Raw genomic sequence first — 6,000 nt, 5'->3', positions numbered from 1 at the left:
GGAAACCCTGCAGGGTTGGAAGCTGAATCCCACAGAGCCAGCTACCTCTCTCTCTGCTACACACACTCACAGACAGACACACAGTCGGAGACAAAACATCAGACACAGACACACACTGAACTGTCCTCCCAAAGGCAAGACAAATCCAGAGGACCACACGGAATCAACCTGTCTCAGAGAAAGCCACAGCTGTGTACTCCCAGAAACAAGGAGGACAGGCGTACAGAAAAACGCTCACCCACAGACCTCCCCTGGGGTCTCTCTGCCCTGTGCCTCCACTCCTACCCCTAGCTAGGCTTCTCCCCCCAGAGTCTTCTCCCCAGGAGCTAAGGCTAATCGGGGTTCCCTTTCCTCCCCCATCCCTTTATCCAGGTAATCAGTCTCCCCAGGAATCTTCACCCTCCCACACTTCCTCCATTAATGCTGCTCCCAGGAACGGGGTTGCAGACAGTAAAGACAGTAGGTGCTCAGCTGCAAACCTCCCCCTCCCCCTTGACTAGAGCTTACTCCTCATCTCCCCTCCTCCGTGGAGCTGGCGGCTCTTCTCATTTTCCAGCGAGTGCGTGAAAACACAGATTAGAGCAATTAGAAAAAAGTCATCGGAGGGCAAGGCAGGAGCCACCACCGCACCTAATTGCCAGCTCCAGCAAGGTGTGGTGAAGCACAGACTCACTTGCACAGATTACAAATTGGCACAAATTCCAAACTAGGAAGGGGTGGGGAGGAGGGGGCACCGAGTTCCCTTTTAGATTCTCTTGTTTCTATTTAAACCTGTTCTCTGCTGTTTGCAGCAGTTTTCACAGCCATGTTCCTAAGAGAGGCAGGTGGGGCAGAAATAATTTCAGTTCCATTTTATAGAAGGGAAAACTGAGGCCCAGGGGAAGAATAGTTGTAGAAGGTCCCGTCCACCAGGACTGATCCTCCTGGCTGGAGGTGGGCATCAGGGTGGCCCCAGTCCCCTGGAGAGGCCCCCAATGACCCGCATCGGTCCTCTCCTCTCCCTGGAAAGAATCAGCAAGGGTTGAGGTACAGGGCACGTTCTGGACTGGCCACAGATGCACTGTCTGGTGCTCATGATGGACTCAGTATCTGCATATGGAGTAGCCTTGACATTCACCAAATGGCAAGATTATTTAATTGATAGCTGCTGTCTTCAGCTGCTCCTGTATAAAAAGATGTGCTGTGTGCTCTTTTCCCCTGACAGGGAGGAGGGGAAATTTCCTAGAATCTGAGTGCAGGGGGCGCATTTCCATGCCTCCTTATCCCATAAGGCTCTTCCCAAGACTGGCCTGGTCTCCCGCAGTAGTGTCCCAAGCATCCTAACGTTCCAGCCACGGCCCACCTTGCCCTGGCCCTGGCCTGGGCGAGAAGCCAGCAGTGGGGCAGGAGTGCCCCCTGGTGGTGACAGCCTGCACTACCCACTGGGACTCCAACCCTGGGGTCTATATCAGGGCCTGAAGGCTTTCGGGATGGCTCCACTCCTGTTCCAGCCGCAGGGAGGATGGGAGGCTCCTGGGTGGCAGATGAACACTAGGCATGGTCGAGCAAGAAGGCAGGAGAGGATGCCCTGTATCAGGCATGACCCACCAGAGGAGCTCAGGAAATGTGGGATGGATGAATGAAAGAATGAGTGAACAAATGCAGAAATGAATCCATTGTTTCCTAACAGGTGGTGTGGATATCACTAGTAACATACAAGGTACCTTTCAGATAGCAGTTTACTTTTTAGATAGTAGTGTACTTCTTAGATAATAACTCTTGTTTATATTAAGAATTATGTACTTATTTTGATGTATGTTAGATAATATACCTGGCCCATCAAATCCATTATATAAACTTCCTGTTTAAAACAAATGTCTTGGGACTTCTCTGGTGGCACAGTGGTTAAGAATCTGCTTGCCAATGCAGGGGACGTGGATTCGATCCCTGGGCTGGGAAGATCCCACATGCCTTGGAGCAACTAAGCCTGTGCACCATGACTACTGAAGCCGGCACGCCTAGAGCCCATGCTCTGCAACAAGAGAAGCCACTGCAATGAGAAGCCTGCACATCCAAGAGTAGCCCCTGCTCGCCGCAACTAGAGAAAGCCCCCATGCAGCAACAAAGACCCAATGCAGCCAAAAAATAAATAAATAAATTTAAAAAATAAAACAAATGTCTTTAGGGCCTTCCAGTCCAGTGGTTAAGACTCCACTGTAGGTGGTATGGGTTTGATCCCTGGTCAGGGAATTAAGATCCCACATGCCGCAAGGTGCAGCCAGGAAAAAAAAATGCTTCTGTTTAAAAAAAACAGTGTCTTTAGATACAAAAGAAAACCATTAGGTAAATAACATATTGGTATCCTCAGGACCTAGCATAGACAGTGTTCAATAGAAGCTAGTGTAATAAATGAATGAAGAGATGGCCAGCAGATTACGGTAATCTTTATAGAACAGAAGGTAGCTGGTCCCAAACTTTGCTGTGTGCTGAAATCACCTAGGAAGCTTATAAAATATGTATATCAACTGGGAAGCCTTAAAAAAAACCATCTCTGGACAGGTATGTGTCTCCAAATCTAAGGTAGCTGAGAAAGAAGCCAGTGTGTCCTGGACCACTCCCAGGGGAGGGGAAAGCCACAAAGCACCCAATTTAGGTGACTTTTAAGGAGCAGCATGGCTTCGTGGCCATTTGAGACAGTGAAACTCATCACTGGAGAAAGCAAACAGTGCTTGGGTGACCTGGCATTCCTTTGCTGGTTAAGAGGTTGGGCTGGATGAACTTGAAGGTATCAGGCAAGGAAAGAGAAGTGAGTTATTATTTATGTAAACTAGCTTCTACATTGACACACAGTACAAAGTTAATGTGTATTTATTGTGGTTTTAACATACTAATTATTTCGCATTTATTCACCCTGCACATCATGTTTTATTTGACATATGTCTTTATTATCAGTTAATATAAATATTACATTAGTTGCCGTGCAGAGGATATAGAATGTGCTGTCCTGAATTGATTTACAAGTTAGTTCTCATTTATGGGAGTTTTCTCCCCTGAGAAAAAATTCCCTTCTTCTTGAAAACTGTGTCTAGTTAATTATGAACATATATTAATATAATGTAGTTAATGTGGCTACAATCTGTTTATCTGTTTTAATTGGATCCCGGTTTGATCACAATAACTTTCAGTTACTTTCTTAATTAAAAGCTGGAGGAATGAGGGGTTTGCTGTTGGCTTTGGAAAGGGATGCTGTTTGCTTCTAAATGTATACATATTCTAGAAAGTGCAGGTTGAGTTAATATTTGATGTGTGAGTTGTTTCATTATTTTGTTAGATACCACTGATAACAGAAAAGAGTTTCCCATCATGAATTTTCATGGCTATACCACTGGGGGGGGAAATTGATAAAAATAAATTGTATCCTATTTGGAAAGATTGGCGTACCAATTGAGATTGAGTCTAATTTTCTACATCATTTTAATAGTATTAAAGATCAGCTTTTTTTAACTTAGAACGGATTTTTAAAACATAAAATATGAATAGATTTGTCATAGCACAGGGTCAAAAATCAGTTCTGTTGATGGCAAGTTATTCAATATTAATTCCATTTTATGAACAAATGCAATTAAGTTGCAAATCCCTTAACAGAGGGCAGTGTTAGGCCAACATTTTAATCGGTATTAGGAAATGTCAGATTAGCATCCCCAAGGAGGAAGAAATCTTTGGCATAATGCTGAAAACATATGTGTTAGTTTTAAAGCTGCGCCTTGCTCTCTTATGTAGCTACAGGGAAAATAAATCGGTACATCCTCTCTCAAGGGCAATTGGATAGTATCTACCTAAATGATAAATGCAGCTTCTCTTTAATTCACCTATCGTACTGCTAGAAATTTATCTTCCAATATACCCACACATGAGCATGACAACATGTGTACGAGAAAATTGGTTGTTGCATTGCTTGAACAGCATATGATTGGAAACAACCTGAATAGCCATCAATAGAGGACTGGTTAGTAAAAGAACTATATAACTCTTCTTTGAAATGCCACATGGCTGCAAAAAAGAATGAGGGCTCATCAACAACAAAAAACAACCCAGTTTAAAACTGGGCAAAGCACTTGAAAAGAAATTTTTCCAAAGAAGACATACGAATGGCCAATAAGCACATGAAAAGATGATCAAAATCACTAACCGTTAGGGAAATGTAAATCAAAATCACAATGAGATGGTTCACACACATTGATGAGACTTCGCACCCATTCGAAAGACTATTACTTTTTTAAAAACAGAAAACAAGTGCTGATGAGGATGTAGAGAAATTCGAACCTTTGTGCATTGCTGGTGGGAATGTAAAATGGTGCAGCTGCTGTGGAAAACAGTTATGTCAGTTCTTAAAAAAAAAAAAAGTATGCAGAATTACCATGTGATCCCTCAATTGCACTCCTGTGTATATTCCCAAAAGAATTGAAAGCAGGAATGCAAACAGATATTTGTACACCAATGTTCATAAAGCATTATTCGCAATAGTCAAAAGATGGAAGCAACCCAAGTGTCCGTGGATGGATGGATGGATAAACAAAATGTGACATATACAGACAATAGAATAGTATGCAATCATGAAAAGGAATGGAGATCTGTTACAACACGATGGACCATTATGAAAAAGTTTTGGTGGTGGTTGCACAACATCGTGAATGTAACTAATGTCACTGAAGTACATTTCAAATGGTTAAAATGGCAAATTTTATGTTTTTTATATACTATATTTTTAACACAATTTTTAAAGTTAATGATGTTATTTCTTAAAGGCAAGGATGGGGAGTCTAAATCCCCTGTCTCTGAATATGGGCTGGCCTCAGTTGATGCTGCCGGACCTTCTAAGCTGAGTAATAAGAGGCAACCCAGCTTATACCTGGGAGCCCTGAGCCATTATGTAAGAAGTCAGGAACATCACACCAGAGAGACCTCATGGAGAGAACGACAGCAGCAATTTGAGTCTTCCCCACCCAGGCATCAGACACATGGGAGAGCCTTCAGATGACCCTAGCCGCGGCCAAAGCCGCCCCAGCTGACACCAAGTGGAGCAGAGATGAGCTTTCCAACGAAACCCTGCCCAAATTGCAGATTCATGAGCAAAATAAGTGTGACACTGTTTTAAGCCCCTAAGTTTTGGGGTAGTTTGTTATGCAGTGATGGATAAATGGAACAGTAAACACATTACTTATGTATTAGAATGTATTTCAATTTAATTTAAAATAATCAGATACAAATAAAACAGATTTGGACTACATAAGTGCCTCTTGCAAACCAACTGGTAAATTGGATGTTTCCACTCTCATGGTCTGTATCCTGCCTCTATAAAGTCATTAAAGGTACAAATATACTTTTACCCAAATACTGAACAAAGCTGGGGTGGGGGAGGGTCAATGGGCTGGAGAGATGGGAACACAGGTCTATCTGGAGACTCGTCTCCAAAAAGGCCAGGATACGGGTGGGAGAGAGAAAGGTCGCTGGAGCTATGTAGCGTGAAGGGACAGGTTTCTGACCCAGCAGGGCCAAATTAAAGACAAACTTGGTCAGAAGATCCTTGAAATAAAATCCAGAAGGTGAAGTTATGAGTGACATATATCACACAAGATGGGGATTCAGGAGGCTTGGGAAGGAGGTTATCTGGCCAAAGCTAGAGAATTTCAGACCAGGACCACTGAAAGGCTAAAGGTTTATTTGTCAGCTTAGAAGAATTTAAAAACAAATTCATAATGTGTCCTGCAAAGATCTCCCACTGTTTCCTTCCTGCGTGTGGCCCTCGTCACTCCATGAGTTTTGAAAACTCCTGTTTATTTATTTACCTGTTCGTTGTATCTGCCTGTATTAGTCAAGGTAGGTTAAGTGCTGTAACACACACCCCAAAACCTAGAGGCTCTACTCAACATTAGTTTGTTTCTGGTTCTTCTAACAATTCAGAGCAGCTGTTCAATGGACACACTTCCCCAAAGAGATTCTGGGACCTGGGCTTCTCCCATC

The sequence above is a fragment of the Hippopotamus amphibius genome, chromosome 7 (assembly GCF_030028045.1).
Source record: "Hippopotamus amphibius kiboko isolate mHipAmp2 chromosome 7, mHipAmp2.hap2, whole genome shotgun sequence".
Classification (NCBI taxonomy): domain Eukaryota; kingdom Metazoa; phylum Chordata; class Mammalia; order Artiodactyla; family Hippopotamidae; genus Hippopotamus; species Hippopotamus amphibius.
This window is presented reverse-complemented; position numbering follows the sequence as displayed.